General features: G+C 35.2%; 1 protein-coding gene across 1 annotated transcript in view; it reads left to right on the forward strand.

Moving 5' to 3' along the window:
• Window positions 1-4569: 4569 nt before the first annotated feature.
• Window positions 4570-18989, forward strand: part of LOC106477743 (cadherin-like and PC-esterase domain-containing protein 1) — a 159058-nt gene continuing 144638 nt past the window's right edge. Inside the window, exon 1 of the mRNA XM_013938278.2 lies at window positions 4570-4753. The gene's annotated coding sequence lies outside the window, so the exon portion shown is untranslated. The remainder of the gene's footprint in view (window positions 4754-18989) is intronic.

Raw genomic sequence — 18989 nt, forward strand, 5'->3', positions numbered from 1 at the left:
CTAATTACACTTGGTAAATTGAGAAGAGTAAGGGGTCATAGTTAAGCTAATGACACTTGCTGAACTTAGGAAATTAAGGTACCATAGCTAGACTAATGATACTAAGTGTATTGAGAAAATTAAGGTACCATAGCTAGATTAATGATACTAAGTGTATTGAGGAAAATAAGGGCCAGAGTTAGGCTAATCACACGTTGTGAATTGAGGAAAGTAAGGTACCATAGTCTAATGATACTTTGTGAATTGAAGAAAATAAAGTACCATAGCTAGACTAATTATACTTGGTGAGTTGAAGAAAGTACCATAGCTAGACTAATGATACTTGTGAGTTGAAGAAAGTACCATAGCTAGACTAATGATATTTGGTGAACTAAAGAAAGTAAAGTACCATAGCTAGACTAGTGATACTTGATGAATTGAAAAAAGTAAGATGCCATAGTTAATCTTATGACACTCCTTGAATTGAGGAAAGTAAGGGGTCATAATTAGGCTAATGACATCGTGGTGAATTGAGGAAAGTAAGGGACCATATTTAGGCTAATGATACATGACGAAATGAAGAAAATAATGGACCATAGTTAGGTTCTTTGGTTGGTTGTTTTTGAATTTAGCGCAAAGCAACACGAGGGCTATCTGCGCTAGCCATCCCTAATTTAGCAGTGGAGGACTAAAGGGAAGGCAGCTAGTCATCACCACCCACCGCCAACTCTTGGGCTACTCTTTTACCAATGAATAGTGGGATTGACCGTCCCCTTATAATGCTCCCACGGTTGAAAGGGTGAGTATGTTTGGTGTGACGGGGATTCGAACCCGCGACCCGCAGATTGCGAGTCGAGCGCCCTAACCACCTGACCATGCCAGGCCCCATAGTTAAGCTAATGATACGTGGTGAATTTAGGAAAGTACGGGACCTCAGTTCTAATCAAAATGAAAATAATTAATTACAAATAGTTAGGTTCTATGAGTACCCATAGGTGATGTAGATTTTTTTACTTGCTATGAGGTTGTAGTTCATTTAGCCACTGGCTTAGTGGTTAGCGTACAGAAATGTGAATCTGAGGGCCATGGTTCGCGTTCCGTAGCCTCAAAATCGCGCTCCGCACTTTGGATTGAGGGTGCTGTTGACTAGATTGCATTCCCTCTAGTCTATCAATTTCAAATTAGAAACGGTTAGCGCGGATAGTCCTTCTGTAGATTTGGGCAAGTACCCAAAACAAACAATAGTTTAGCCATGTGGTTAGAGAGTAAAATGCCCCCCAGTAGCACAGCTGTATCACGCTAGAAACCGGGTTTCGATACCCGTGGTGGGCAGAGCACAGATAGCCCATTGTGTAGCTTTGTGCATAAATTTAAACAAACAAACAAGAAAGTATAATAAATACCACTTACTAAATATGCAATAATTTATACACATCATGAATGACAACAAGCCAAAAAAAGCCAGATACTTGTCTTATGTCATTATGAGAAACATGAAAAATTGAGTTTAGTTTCATTTTGTATGTACTTTCTTACTGGTTTTAATCATGTTAATATCCACAGGATTTTTTTAATAAAACCATTTCAAACATTTTCTTTCAAGAGATTATCATGCATACTGTGACTTCCAATGTGTGTAGTGTTAATATTAAATTACATTTTTTTGACTGACCTCTCAATCTCAGATACTTGCATAAATTTAAATAAATTATCATACCTCCATTAATCCTTGATTAGTCTTCTCACTTCTTTAACTGTATCGTGAAGTGTTCTATTTTTCAATCATTCGAGGATTCATTTCTTAAGGATTTAAATGTTATATTTTTTCTTATTTTATTTCGGTGCACGCTAGATCTAGTTTAATCAAACTCCAGCAGATGCAAGAGAAAAGAAAGGATGAAATGTATTATAGATGAATATAATTAAGTGAGCCTTACTCTCATAAGTATATAGGTCTTTACCTTCCGTCGTGCAAGCTGCTCAAAAAATACGTGACAAGATTTTAAAACAGTAGAGCAAAAGAATATAGATTAAGTCTTTACGGCGAATGGTTATTTTAAAGCATTAACGTATTGTGTCTCCGTGAACGAGACTGCAAAGAGGTTCATCGTTATTCCGCGATGAAAGAAAGCATCAGATGTTTGGCTATACAGATATTATATCTCTTAGATCCGTATATGACTCTTTCGCGAACCCGACCTAACGACGTTATGGAACCTTTGCTTCAGTATAAAGCTGTGTAGATATTTCTCGTATTACAACAAGGTTCATAAATAATGTTGAGTTTACTCTTCTGAGTTGTGCTGTGCAAGGTATTATATAATTATTAATCTGCCGTTGATCTATTTATGGATAAGTAAGGATATTACGGTTTGTGACTTTAAGGTACTATATAACTGATGGCGAGATTTAACTAGTTAATGACATGTCCAGATAATTAAACTTATAAATTCAGGATACTATAAGTGTTAATAAAAAGCGATGCTCCCGTTGTTTAGCCATTCACCATTTACTTTCGGATAGTAAAGCTTTAAGGTATTAAACTTGATGTTACATATCCGCGCAGCCAATCACAAGAAAAACTATCCCTAACTAATTTTATCGTCATATAAATATTTCTTACATTCTGAGTTTGTTTCACTTCTTCTGTGTTATCATATGCCTACAATGAACGTGTATGGTAAGTTCAAACGTAATAAAATACAGAACCACGAAGTCTTGTCGCCTCAAACGACTTACTCTGACAATACAGACACAACGGGCTACCTCCAATGTGTTCACCACGGGTATCGAGCTCCGACTTTAAGCGTATATGCCCCTAAAGCTTATCGCTGATCCATTGGTGGGTCAGACACGTGATCAGTATAAACAATCAGCAAGAAATGTTCTTTTGTTGTTTTTGGTCTTCATTTGAACGCCAAGTTACATTTTAACTGAGTCAAGGGGCTGATTTTGCAAAAAGAATTAGACTAAAGATTAGTGGTTTCAGGTTTTCCATTTAGGTTCGGTTTCGAGTTCAAAGAAAACCGTGGTTTCGGTTCGGTTACGCTTTTTATACTGATGCTTTAGACAAACGCAAAATCTAAAAAAATCAATTATAAATTTCCTCGCGCATGATCATGCTGCGACACTCTTCACAGTCTCTTATGATAACTGAGTACATCCAACTTTGCACTCACGCATCTATTTTGATAAAGCATAAAAGATAGCTAAGGTTTCCAAACAAGTAAATTTACATCTAAGGATTATTTTAATTCGTCTTATTTTTATTCCAACTACGGAATCTAAGTTTCGAACATTGGTTTGTAACTTCACATGTTCATAATTCATTCAGTTTCGTTTTAAGTACATATATACAGGCTAGGCCATAAACTCAATTTTGCGAAGCTAAAACAACATAAGCGCAATTACTCAAGAGTCACTTAAGATCAAAGATTTAATCGATGACCAGCCCCTTTTAAAGAGATAAAATAATAATGGTAAATACCATTTATCGCTGAAACGTGAAAGGTGTATCTTACCATGGTTCATGTAGTGTTATGTTGGCATATACTTTTATAATGGTTGGAAAAATATAGAAAAAAGGCAGCTATTTTTAAAGGAAAACTATTATAATTTCAAACAAAAAAAAAAACATAATATATCTGAATTAAATTTTCACTTTATGTATCATCCATTTCAAAACTGACCTGGTGGTTAGGGTGCTCTACTCGCAATCTGCGGGTCACTGGTTAGAATCCCCGTCACCTAACATGCTCACCTTTTCAGCCATAGCGGCGTTATAATGTGACGACTAATCCCACTATTTGTTGGCAAAAGAGTAGCCCAAGAGTTGCCGGTGGGTAGTGTTGACTAGCTGCCTTCCCTCTAGTTTATCATTACTAAATTAGAGACGGGTAGCGCTTATATCCTCGTTTTGCTTTTCGTGAAATTCAAAACAAACCAAATATTTCAAAACTTTAAGAGTTTCCTCAAATTATGAAACGTAAACTCAAGTGGAGAAGTGTAAAAAAGAAAGTTATTGATAAATTGTCATGAAAATTTCAAACCGAGAAAATATTTTTACAAGTTTATCGTTTCAAAGAATCGACTGTAATTGAACAATCCGTGATCAAAATAAGTCGATTTGTGAATTTTCCCGATTTGTTTTTCAAGATGTTCAGTTTTTAGCTTTAAGCCAGACGCTTAAAAAATGTGTATAATGTGCATGCATGACACACGAGGATCGTCATTAATGTGAGTGTAATAAGAAAAAACAACAACAACAAAAACAGTGTCAGTGCTTGTTACGCTATACATTAGAGAAACAGCGATAACATGTGAAGGATAACTGACACCTATGTATCCACAATAACAGTGGTCAGTCTTCCCAGTCCGAGGAAAGTTGAAAATGTCATTTAAGCAACCAAGACACGTTAGCATTTCTCTCGTCCGTAGGTCCGTTTCCGGCCTCCTTTTGTCAAATTACTACCGCTTCTGCTTAGTATGTATCGATTTTTTCCGATACCATATAACTCGTGTGGTGCCTGTCCTGCGTGCGTACCGAACCCTCTTGCAGAACGTGTGCAACGCGCTGAGGGTTTACACGCCATCTCGTGTTTGCATCGGCTCGTTGCACGTAAGCTCCTGCCAGGCCACTCGGATGTCGGTGCGAAGTGTGCTGATTTGTACATCAGTTTCTACATGAGCGGTGGTTCCCGCGACAGATCCGCCTCACTAGTCGTAGAGCAGCACCAGCGGTCTATCTGCTCTCCAGATAAGTCGTTCTCATAAGGTAAGTTTCCCGATTAGTCCTTATTATCTGTTGAACTTGTCTAAAGTCCTCTACACGGCCGAGTAGATTCCACACCTTTATCTCACTCCAAACAACCCAACTATGTTAATTCTGTAGTATCATTTAATTTATACAATTTCCTGGGCAGATAATACAAATAGTAAGCCGTGATTTATTAGGTTCACTCGCTGGAAAGGACGTGTAATTTCTACAGGAAATACGTATAATAGATTTCCATGGCTGACATCACGCATAATGCTTATCTTTTATAAGCTTACGAAACAAAGACTAAACATATTAACAGCAAAGGATATACGAGTTCAAAATACAATTAGATATTTTATTCTAAGTACATATATCATGCCAAGTTATCATTCAATTTGAAAACTTTTTCTTTTTACTTTTTGGTTAGTGCTAATGTTTTTCATCTAATATTTTTATTGCATACGTATAATATATATGTTTAATACCAACAATAAATATTCGCTACAGAAGGTATACATATATGTATATACACACACATTAACATATGGGGCTAAATAATACATATTTATGTACAGAAATCTGTTTCATAATTTTAAGGCAATAACCAACTAGAAATAGTTTTTGCTTTTTAGTTGCTTTAACTCATTGACTTGTTTGTGCTATATTTTGCGTTGACTGTTCTTATCAAATCTTAATATAGTGTGTTAGAATATGCAGGTAAGGTGTACTTTTCTTATAGATGGCGCTATAAAACGTTGCTAACGTGCTTTGGTATGTTAATATGTATTTACTTTTTTTTATTTACGACAAAGCTAATATGGCTATCTGCCGCCGTTCCTAATTTTGAGCTTCTGGCCAAAGGCAAGAGAGCGAATCAGCAGTACCCTACCACCACCCCCCATCCCCCACCATCACCGACGCTAAGGGATTGATTGTCACAATTCTAACGCATCCATAGCTTAACGTGCGAGGTATATTTTGTGGTATTGTCAGCTCCGAAATCCAGAGCTCTACCGCAAAACCATCTTACTCACCCGGTATGTTAATACAACAGTCTACGTGACAAGACCGAAAATTAATGAATAAATTTATCAGTCTATAGTATTAATCGTTACCCTTCTCACTGACACAAGAAACTTGTATAGCAGAACTCGGCTAACAGACAAATTATACCTGACCACAAATATTTTCAAAATAAAACAAGTTAAAAAAGTACTCACCCAACATGGAAATGCGACATTTAAAAGAAGATCAGATTATATAACAACTGAGATTATTTTTACATAAAAAAAGTGTTCCACAGTTAGAACAAAGTAATTGATAATTGTTGTCTTAACTATGTCATATTTGCTTTACTAAAATACATTTCAGCTTATAAAGTTGCAGAAAGTAAAAAGACGATTAAACTGACTTTAATCGAGTTCATTTTACATTAGCTCTCTTTATATAGTTTATCTTTCTGCGATGCATTGATGAATCACAATTTTGGTGCACTGTGAATTGTACTTATCTGACATCACTTCTTTTTATCTACTGTTTTATTTCCCAATTTGTCATTTTGTAGTTTATTGATCCATTGAGGCTTACATTAATCAAACCACGATACTGTTGTTTTAACTAATGAACTACATAGTGCAGAATATTAGCGAATGAATCTTCGATTGTGGCACATTTTATTCTAACCTAGTAACAACAATGTTTCCTGTACAAAACTAACTAATCTATCATCTGAAAGTTTGAAATATTATATACAACCCGTTTCCTAATTCACACTAGGCCTAATCTTAACCGCAATGAATATTTTCGTGAAAATAATTTATCGTTTGCTGTCACTTTTATTTCAAGAAGGAAAACATGAGTGGTGTTTATTTACACTTTTAAATTTGCTTTGTGTTTTTTCTTCTTTTATTTCAACTAAGTCCCTAAGGAAGCATATAATTCTGGTAATCCTAATTGCAAAACAAATACAATAGTTTACAACATAAAAACTTCTCTTCTCTGTTAAAATAAAAAAATCTGTATATATTTATATTAGATTTAAGCCGCTGTTACAGTTAGGAATCAATTGAGAAATGTGTGTTGCCAAGAGTATAAAATGTGGAAATTTCTTAAACTAATCATCATTGTTTTTTGAAATGTTCCTAAGTCAGTATTGGTATGGCTTGCAGGTCTATCGTTGTTCACGTACAGGACATAGGGAAAATGGGGGCTATAATGTCTGTCTGGGCATTCTTTAATTCAGTTAGAAGGCTCAGTGGAATCAAGACAGCGGATTTTTGTGCCAGTGTGTGTGACGGGAGTGATGGAAAACTCTTCGTTTAATGTCCTATGTCTTTTATAAACCAATTAGCTAATGGACTGTTGTGCATGTGCCGCAGTGAAGTGTCGGGTAGCATATCTTCCCTTCTTGTAATAAAAAGAACTGCAGTATAATATTAACCTTTGTTAAGTGGTTTAAAGTCCCATATACATCACTGCGATCGCGACATCTTAAATATTTATATCTTTTTACCGATTAAGATTGTTCGTATGCAGTACTGTGATTACCATTTTTACAAGAAGTTTCAGGCGAGTAAGCTTAACTTTTTGATTTCTACACAGATACGTGATATAGGAGGCTTCGCCTAAATATAAAGTATGTAATTAGTTAAAGCATCTTCCCGTTATGAAGAGTCGCAGGCTCGAGCATCGTCCGGTCTCAGATTTCGTTTCTTCAGAAATGTTTTTAAACTTTTTCAACAATATTCGATTTCAGTTGAAATATAAATAGTGTGGCTTTAACAAGCACACTACAGTTAAAATACTGATTTTGTGACTTTATTAATCATAGTACAGTTAAATTTAGTAATCATACTACTGCTCATACACTGATCTTGTGGTTTTAGGAATCCTACAATAGTTTACATACTAATATAAAGTTATAAAGTGTTGGAAAAAAATATTGAAAAGCCCAATGTTTTTTACATTTCTTGATTCCTGTAATGTTTTACGAGATTGTGCATTGTATAAGTGTCAGAACTAGTGTAAAACGGTTATGGACATTGTGTGGTGTAAGTTGACTCATACTTCAGTCATCTAAACACATATAGGCATCTTTTTTAATAAACCAACCATGACAAACATATTACAGCAGATCATCAACAAATAAGAAAATGTTATCTGAGTAAGAAAACGCAGATTTAAAGATAACGATACTAATGCAATTGACAAAAGTGATACGGAGTCTGTTACTTGTTTTAGTATTTGGTTGTGCGCCCTCTGGCCTTGATAACTGCTTGACATCGCCGTGGTATAGAGTGCACGAGGGACTGAATACAGGCATGTTAAGGCTTCCTGCAGTTCCAAGGTGCTTCTTGGTTTCTTCTCTTACACTTTGTTATCCATTACTTTCCATCAGTTTTCGAAGATAGTCCTTCATCTGAAGCAATGGAATAAAATCTAAGATGTCTTTTCAACACACGAAGAGTGAAAGTTCCTCTTTGTTTCACGTCTACTTCATAGAGTGCACGAATATTACAAACCTTTTCTGCCCTGTGGTATGAAGCAGAGTCATCTTGGAATGTACACTGGTCAGCTCCACTAAAGTGATTCCGAGTTATTGGTTTTACCCGGGACTCGAGGATCTCGATGTATTTGTCAGCATTAATAATGCCTTTCACAAAATGCAGGCATCCTACATCTTGGTCAGAGATACATCACCATATCACCTGACTCTGTAGATGCCTCAGAGTTGCATTCAAGCATACTGGATGAAACCCTTCTTCACATCGACGTCGTACAAAGTGCTTCTCATGAGATCCGTGTAGGTTGAACTTGGATTCATCTGAAAATGTCACTTTGCTCCACATTGCTTCAGTCCAATCAGTATTCTCTTTAGCCCAGTTGAGTCTCTTCTTGTTGGTGAGTAGGGATTTCTTTCTTGGTCGTCTAGTTGGGAGAACAGTTGGACATAAGTGAAACCTGCTGTTACACACACATTGACAATGACCCATAAAGTTTCCTGCCATCCTCTTTTGAGATCTATGGACGACGGATTCTGTACGATCGTCATTTCAGAACACGATTGTCAGCTGCTGTGGAAGCTTTCTTCCTACCCTTTCCCTTCCGCCACTCCACGCAGCCAGTCTCTCTATATCTCTGCACCCAGCGGCTCATAGAAGACAGATAAAATTTAATTATTCTAGCAATCAACCTAGTCAAAAGTCCTTTTTTGTTTAAACAAACAATGACTGCTCTTTCTGTGGAGTTAACTCGCAATCATTGTCATGGTAGCATCACACGCACGTTGTAGCAGATAGGCTTCTAAACCAACTCTCAGTAAAACCTCTACTTATAGCCAAAAATAGTTGACGCAATACTCAGACAGTCTACAAAGCCGCTGTTGTAATAATTAGACAGTATTGCATCATCCATAAAACACATTTGCACCTACATCATTTAGGTCCTTAAAAATAGACAATGATTCTGAAGAAAAGTGTGAAAAAATTGGATTATACAATACATTTTTCTACCACTGTAAAAAAAAAGGCTAAATATATTATATTACCACATAAATATCACTTAATACTAGTTACTTACCACTTCGTATTTTAAAGATAAACTTAATTACTCTATTGAAAAGATAAAATAGTATATTATATTGAACCCTTCAACTGCGGTTGACATCATATAATGCAAACATTGCGCATGGGGGTAGTTGGCAGATTTACACAAGTCGCAAACGAAGGGTTTAACTCTAACGTTAGGTTTAACAGTGCTGTTAATAGGCTACTTGTATTTAGTGTTGATTATTCATTCCCAGGTTCTATAATGGTTAAGAGTAGTGAATGTTTTATGTGCTCACAGTTTGTGAGGTGCAAGGAGTGAGTTTTATTTAGGAATTCTGGACTGGCATGCACTTTTAAGGAAGTTAGTAGTGGAGATGTGCAATTTGTTTGTAGAGTTTGCAGGTTGGAGGAGAAATAAATTTGAAGCTATTCTAAATAGAGTAAAGGTGATGGATAAATAGAAGAGTAAACTGTGGGAAATGGCAGCAGCATTAAAAAGTAAATTAAGCTTTTGCATGCAAGGGATAAAGCGACTAATAATGACATTCAGGAAGTTAGTGACAGTACTAATAGGTTAGGAATAGTGGACTTAATTGTAATGAGTAAATTTTATTAAGTAACAGATCGCAGCTTTTAGCTTGGGCAGATGAAGAACCATGAGAGAAAATGAAACAAAGAGGACATATAGGGATGAGAATGAAAAACTTAAGGAAGTTATAATTATAGGCGATTCTTTAGTACAGCAAGTGGATAATGTGTGAGGTAAATAGGGAGAAAAGAGTTAGATTATGCTATCCAGGAGAGTGGAGGAACTAACTGATAGAGCAAGTGATATAGTAAAGGGTAATAGTAGTGATGCAGTCTTCGTAGTGCACATGGAATCTAATAACATAGGAAAGAGTAGGTTAGAGGGCTAACTGATAAGTAAAAGATACTGAGGAGGTGTAGCTTTGGGGGTGAAATTATAAGTAGGTCACTAGGGCCTATAGCTACGCCTAGGCTAATACGTAAGGACGAGCAAGGTTAACTGGTTGGATTTGTGTAGTCAGTTGAGAGGGAAAAGAGCGTTTTTTTAAATAGATGGTTTAAACTTAAGTAGGATAGGCTGGCTTGTTTGAGAGGGCTATTAACTCAACTGTAAGGGCAGCTATAATTAGGGCTAGATAGTGGCGAAGATCAGAATAATGAAGAAAAAATAAGATGTAGAGAAAAATATAGCGTAGTAACAAAATACAGAAATTGTTTTAATGGTAGGCTAAACTGTTATTATTGTAATACTAGAAGTACAAAAAAGAAAATGAGTGACTCTATAGCACTTAGTAGGAACGGAGGAATTTGGTGTAATGGGAATAATTGAAACCTGATTAAATATAGACAATTTCGATGACAGGGATTTCTTTGAAATATGGGATTATAGGTTATTCAATAAGAACAGCGTACTAAGAACAGAAGAAAGAGTGACTTCATATGTGAAATATGAGTTACATCTTGGTAAAGTTGAGAAAATAAAACCAATAGCAATAAGATTCAGTTTCTTTGGGTTTCTGTTAGCGGTTATAAGGGGAGAGGGATTTCAGTTGAAAGTTGTAACAGACCACCTGATGAAATTAGTGAAGTGAGATCAGTAATTCAACTGTTAGTGATGTTATAATTAAGGAATATTTTAATTTCAGGCATATAGACTGGGAAAGGGTAAAGTCAAATCATGCGGGAATCGGGTTTTTAGAAACTGTTCACGATGAAATTCTTCCCCAACTAGTCGGGGAACTTACTAGGAACAAGGATATTTTACATTTATTGTTAACTTCTAATATATAAGTGGTTGATAGATGGAGATTGGGGAACATTTGGGTACAAGTGATTATTGTTGAATTAGGTTTGATGTTTTCCTGCATATGAAGATAAGAAATAATGAGATTTTGGCTTCATATTTAAAAACAAAAGTCAATTTTGAAGGAAAGACAAGAATTATCTGTTATGAACTGGGCAACTGAAGTTATCGAAAATAGTGATCAAATGTGGAAAACTTTAAAGAACAAGTTTTTAAATATACAAGATAGACATGCTCCTTATAAGAACGGAAAGAGTGGCAGCAAGTAAAAAAACAACAACAGATAAGCTCATAAAGTGTATAAAGGATAAATTCATAAGTAAAGCATTTTAAGTTTAAGAAATGTAAATTAAATGGCATGAGAGATCAAGAGAAATGGTCAAATGGAAAATTGGGAAATCGAAAAGATTACGTGAAAAAATTATTGGGTGAAAATGTAAAAATTACCAGTAAGGATATCTTTAAATAGATTTAAAATAAATAAAATGCTAGAAGAGCTTCGAGAAAACCCACTGTTACTGCTATGGCTCCGAATGATTTACCTCACCAGTACGGACACTGTTCGGGTAGATTATTCAACCCTCGAGCAGTGAAAGTGGGTTTTATCGGGGCTATTTCTCCCCCCCCCCCTCCCCAACAACAAGTATCTTGACATCGGATCTTTAGATCTCTGCCACCCTTAAGGAAGTTTAAGAGAAGGCTTTATAAAAATTTGAATGATAAAGGCTGGTTTCGAGTGTTTTATTTTAAAGTTGAGTTTAATGGATGGGATGGCTTAGATGGGCCAACAAATACTCGATGTTCTTAAATTGTATGTATATATATATATGTGTGTGTGTGTGTGTGTGTGTGTGTGTGTAATCATACTACAGTTAAAGTACTGATATTGTGACTTTAGCAATTATATTACCAGCCCCAAAACTTCAGGTGAAATACCGTTCCTATCACGTTAGTAATCATATTATCCAGAGAAGTTACTTCGATAATTCAGATTTGATATACATACTAGCAATATCATCACAGACTTATGTAATTTGACAAAACTATACAAGGGGCTTGCTGGGTAGAAGTTGAATAAAAATATTGTATTTGTTATATTAGTTAACTGAGACCCAACGAGGATGATAAATTTAAAATACATGTTTTCTTATCTTGTTAATTACATTTTCTTCCCAGACACTTTGATGAAATAATATGTATATGGCCCGACATGGCCAGGTGTTTAGGGTGCTTGACGCGCATTCTGAGGGTCGAGGGTTCGAATACCCATCCCGCCAAACATGCTCACCCTTTCAACCGTGGGGGCGTTATAATGTGACGATCAATCCTACTATTGATTGACAAAAGAGTAGCCCGAGAGTTGACAGTGGGTGGTGATGACTTACTTTCTTCCCTCTAGTTTTTCACTGCTAAATTAGGGACGACTAACGCAGATAGCCCCCGCGTAGCTTTGTGCGAAATTCAAAACAAACCAATATATATATTGATTTTTTTTTCTTTATATACTAATTGTACTCATCCCCAGATTATATTACAGAAACAAGTAGCTCTAGTCTTCCCTATTACTGGACCAGCATCTTTAATGAATCACACAATTTCGCAAGTTCAAATATTTTAATCTAAATTATCATAACTTTTATTACAATAAATATTCCCTTCTTAGCATCAAATATAAATATATCATGCCTTATTACAACAAATATTCCCTTCTTAGCATCAAATATAAATAAATAATGCCTTATTACAACAAATATGCCCTTCTTAGCATCAAATATAAATAAATCATGCCTTATTACAACAAATATTCCCTTCTTAGCATCAAATATAAATAAATCATGCCTTATTACAACAAATATTCCCTTCTTAGCATCAAATATAAATAAATTATGCCACACCACCAATAAGTCTTTTCCCCTTGCCACGTATGATTGATAACTTCACACTTGAAAAAGTAGCAAACATTTTCAATTATTATGCTTTGAAACTAGATTGAATTTTCCTGACATATGTAAATGCTAACACATGTTTTTTAGTTTAAAAACAGAAAATATTGTGTGAGATGCTTACTGTGAAGCTGCCATATTTGTGGAATAGTTAACTTATAAACTCTCGTTTTTTATACACATAACAACGTTTTGTTTGATTCCTTTTAGAACGTTTGCGCAAACTTACACAGAGATTTATTTTTACGAACGTCTGCACGAATAGTGTTTGTAAAACTTCCGTATCAAACGATTCAGTTTTGGTAATTTCGAACATCACCACGAATACCGTCTATAAATCTTCAATGTCTATATCTCGTATGAGTCAAGTGGTTCAGTAATTTTGAGTATACTTGCTTCAACAAAAATACACAAAGAAATAGTTGAGCTAGTCGTCCCAAATTTTGAAGTGATAGTCCACCACCTCTCCCCACCTCGTGGATTATTATAATCGAATGGTGGGATTTGACCGTCATTCTTGTACTGAACATCAAAGTGTAAAGCGCTTTTCTTTTCTTTTTCTTCTCTGCGGTAATGGAGTGTGAACCACGGAACCTCGGATCTACAGTCCAGCGCACTAATCACTGGGTCTCGCTTAGCCCGCCTAAATATCTGAAATATTTATTATTTATAAAAGAAATTCTTTAAAAATAGTATATAATATTAGACAAAACTATTCCAAACCTTCAAGCTGTGAAGGGATGGAACCTTTGTCAACAAATGTTAGGACCTCCAAGTTTATTTTACTTATTTTTGTCTACTTTGTCTGTACGACGATTGGTGCTGTTGCATTGAATTTTAAACTTTCATTAGACTAAATTTGATACAATTTAATATAAAATTCCGAAACTCTGAGAAAACATTTTAGGATTTTAGTGAACCAACCTTGTCTTGTGTAGTCATTTATAAACATACTGTTACACTTTAAAATATTAAACGCAGTAGAATAGTTGGTTTCATGTAAATTATGGTAGCTTATTGTTATTATCGTTTTAGCACTTCTACTGTTTTTTTTGTTGTTTTTTGTTAACGTACGCAATTCTTAATGCTTTTGCGAAAACATAAACGAGTGATAAAATATCTGATCTGAAATCAAATTAATCAAATGTGTTTTGTATCTATAACTTTTACTCAATTCAGTTAACAAAATTGCAGTATGTCTTCCAATGTAACAGATTACTCGTCTCCTCTACGTCGAAGCGCGTTTTTACTTTATATTAGACACAAATACAAAAACAGATCAGTACATTTCACTAAATCACCTCTAATGAAGAGTATAATTCAAAAAGCATTTGGTCACTACCGTCTGAACCAAACAACTGACCACGTACATTAAGCGCTCAAGAAGCAATCATCACGACAAATATTGACCTTCACTGTTCCTAGACTGACCAGCAGTAACAAATTAAATTGTTTCTAATGACTCGGGACGACAATCACAGTCTATCTGACCGCTAATATCAGTTAGGTTAAAGCAATATATCAACTTATTCTGTGTTTAATCCACTTCACCAGCAAGTGGAAGGAATTTTTAACAGAGCTTCGTAAACTGTAAGCAAATTACCATGGGTGATTCCTCACACCCCACTTTTTAAAAAGTTGCTAATTGTTTCATTTTGCTTGTGTAGTCCATAAGGTATTAAATGCTTTCTTCATTAAGTTGACCCTATATACTCTTTTCCCAATGCCACAGAATGTTAACTTCGACAAAAAAGGAAAAATATCAGTACTCTTGATAGCAGCAACCATATTTATATCGGACAACCTAGCTCCCATACCCTATGCATTATATACGGCACGAAAATAAATTCTAAAAATCATCATTACACGACAGCACAGGGAATTATCCAAACTAAACAAGAATGATTTAGTTGTCAGACATAACTTACCAATACACGTAAACCAGAAGACTACAAAGCTTAATCTACATAAATAAACGTCAATCGTCTATATCTGTTCCTTATACGTTTCCACATTTCTTGATCAAACAGCACCAAACTTAACACAATAATACAGGATGACATGAGAAAGGTCATGGAGGGTTTGTACCCCCCCCCCCACCACACACACCTAATTTTATATCTAATTTCGAAAAAACTGCCAATATTGTATATCCCTCAACATTAGAATGGACTATGTAATCACTAGTGTTAAAATTATTGAAAATAGTGTGTTTTTCTTTTCCGTATTGGTACCTTTATATATTTTTATTGCACTTTTAATGTTTATTATGTTAAGAAAGAAACAGAAGCATAATTTCCTACCCTTAGTTACAAATGAGTTGTTATTTCACTCGTCCAACAGATGGGTACTCCAGCTAGCACCAAATCAATTTCAAACAAAAATAAAAACAAATATGACATAGACATTCCCACCATTATCAGGCCTGTATTCAAGTTTAACAAACGCACAAAAAATATCCTCAGCCAAGGTTTGAACTTTGTTATCTCCCACCAAAATACTAACCACAGAACGAAAAACAAGCTTTAAAGACCTAGCTATAAATTTAATAAACAACTATTGAAAACAAAAACACTAACATCAGACTACCTAAAAATGATCTAAATAGCATAAACACGGGCCTAACTATAGGTCACTAAAGTCATAAATTTAAAACAACTTATTTCCTCCTCAAAACCAACTGAAGAACCTTTAGAATAATTTGTAAAAAACTCAAAAGAAACAAACTTTATTTTTTAAAAACAACCAAACAAAACGTAAACGTTCCGTCCTGATAACATTCAATAAACGTAAAGATATCATAATAACTAAAGCTTGTTTGTAGTTAAGCACAAAGCTACACAATGGGCTATCTGTGCTCTCCCCACCACGGGTATCGAAACCCGGTTTCTAGCGTTGTAAGTCCACGGGCATACCGCTGTGCCACTGGGGGGCAATAACTAAAGCAGATAAAGACAATGCAACTGCAATTCCAGATAGAGTAATATACAACACAGTCAGGGGTAAAATTCTCAAAACAAAAAAATAGAGATTTCCAACTAGTTGAAGTGTACCTGTTTTTAAAAGAGAAAAAAAAATCTACGTGTAAACAAAGCAGCTCAAAAAACTCCCTGTACTAGCACCGCCTTAAAAATATGTTCCGATACTCAGTACCGGTGAAAACCGGCAGAATTTCACCACTGAACACACTTATGTTTGGCATAATAAATGATGAAACGTTTTAAAAAACTATTGAAACCCCTTAACACAACAAACTGAATAATATATTTTCAAAAATACACACAAAAATAAAATCCTCAAAAAAACACGAAAGATAGAACACCAGAACTTCATGAACACACAAAATCCACTTGGATTAGCATCAGACCAATTGTCTTTACGAAAGCATTATTCAACTAGAACCTAGAAACCTTGGCTGTTGTCATGTTTATCCAATACATCAGAAACAATCGTAAGATATTCTGTGAACTCCCCAAAAAACAAAAACAAAAAACAGCATTACAAACTGTGTAGCTTCGATATAATTCCAACATGTGCACTAGTATCAACGTCTGAAACCATTAACATAGCGATAGAAGAAATAACTCAAAACCATAAAATTGATCTTAATTCAGCAGATTTCAAAACTTTGTTTAATTTTGCATTAATCAACTGTTTTGACTTCATAGAACAATTTTACATATTAAATGAAGTTTAAGATGAGAAGTCCTCTACAGCCACTCTTTCACACTTATCTAGGATTTCGATACAAATAAAAGTAATACAAAAAGCTTTATTTCCCCATGCATTTGGTGGAGATACTTTGGTTATGTGTTATGTAGTTTTAATTACGAAGCTGATCAAAACTTCATTAAACGCATTAACTCCACCCATCCTAGCAACTGACGACGCAAGAGAAGCAACAATGTACTTCCTAAATTTAAATATCACACGTTTTCCCAACACATTAACAATACGTAGATATGCACAACGGAATATATATCAACTGGCAAACAGTAAACGATATCAACCAAAAAATAGGTACATCAAAAAGCTCATACATCACCATTGCTTTCCGCATGTGTTCACCCAAAGAGATCGAAAACGAAATAAATTATATTTCAACTTGCTTTAAAAATGTAAATAGGTTCCCCGAAAACGTCATTTATAAAACATTTCTGCTTATACAGAGTGTTGTGTGCATTATATCAAAACGATTTTGAATAACAAAATCAGCAAGTCACGTGACAATCATAGTCAATATAAAGTCGCGAGGGAACGACATTTACCAGAACTACATTTGTTTGGTGTTCGTAGGTAACGTGATGTCATCCAAAACTGATCGCTTTTAGAGAGGGTATGTAATATCCTTTCCGACGCAAAATATTCATACACTTACATCATAAAACTGTGTTCATATTGAGGATTTCGAATTTTCAGGACTGGGATATCCCTTATACATAACGGAATTGGAAAACAGAGGAATATGGATCCTCCAGATATATACCTGCAACAAGTTTTACGCCAGCAGTGTAAGCAGAAGGCGATATCTTGTAACAGGTGAGATTCCACGAACACAAAGGTCAGTAGTGACAACTGTTCATGTTCCCTAAGCAACAGTACGCAACGACGTCAACAGGGTATTGATTCACCAAAATAAGACTTCCAATTATAATTTCCGTTCAACCGTTGAAACGGATGCTGGGTAAACGACGTCCTCGTACTTTAGGTGGATTATGGAGAGTACGCAGGCCCTTTTTCAATGGAAAAAACGCTGCAGGGTTATTATCAACATGCACGGTTGTCAAATAGAGCATGAGCAGATACGGTTGTATGAACTATAATGACGTGGTAAATCTCCCAAATCGTTTTAACATAACTTACTCAATATCTGTATATATTGATAAAACTAGTAAAGATCTAATGATAAGATTCAATGAACACTTAAAAGGAATATTGCATGCCAATGAAAATATGAAAAATCTTAGTCATAAAGTAAATTAACAAAAGAGAAAATTAAGTAAGTATTAATAATAAAAATACACACGTGTAACATAAACATTCATAAGAGGCGCCTCTTTACCTTCATTGAAGGCCTGGTGGTTAGGGCGATCGACTCGCAAATCTGCAGGTAACAGTTTGAATCCCCGTAACCTAACTTACTCGCCCTTTCAGCCGTGGGGGCTTTGTAATTTGACAGTCAATCCCGCTATTAACTTGGCGATGGGTGATGTTGACTAGCTGCCTTTCCTCTAGCCTATTACCACGAAATTAGGGACGCTTAGCGCATATAGCCCTCGTGTAGCTTTGCGCGAAATTCAAAATAAATCAAACCTTCATTGAACGTCATTTGTCACACGACTTCTGTCTATACAATGTACATTCCGTTCCCTTTTTCCTTTCGCTGAAGGAATGAAACCTTTTATTACAGGATTTTTTTCCCAACTGACCGAGTTACTTTTTAGTATCGCTAATTATGAAAGTTGTAATTTAAATCTGAAGTTAAGCTTAACTATTTCTAATAATGGACATTCAAATTTCAATCTGGACTATGTTTAACTGTTCGTAATGACGGACGTTAGAGTTTAAATCTGGAGTTATGTTAAAATATTTCTGGAGACAGATGTTATAATTTAAATCTGCAGTTATGTAGAACTGTTTCTAATGATGAACGTTATGATTTAAATCTGGAGTTATGTTGAACTACTTCTCATGATGGACGTTAGATTTTAAATCTAGAGTTATGTTGAAATGTTTCTGATGACGGATGTTATAATTTAAATCTGGAGTTATGTTGAACTACTTCTCATGATGGACGTTAGATTTTAAATCTAGAGTTATGTTGAAATGTTTCTGATGACGGATGTTATAATTTAAATCTGCAGTTATGTTGAACTACTTCTCATGATGGACGTTAGATTTTAAATCTAGAGTTATGTTGAAATGTTTCT

The sequence above is a fragment of the Limulus polyphemus genome, unplaced genomic scaffold (genome assembly GCF_000517525.1).
Source record: "Limulus polyphemus unplaced genomic scaffold, Limulus_polyphemus-2.1.2 Scaffold169, whole genome shotgun sequence".
NCBI classification, from domain to species: domain Eukaryota; kingdom Metazoa; phylum Arthropoda; class Merostomata; order Xiphosura; family Limulidae; genus Limulus; species Limulus polyphemus.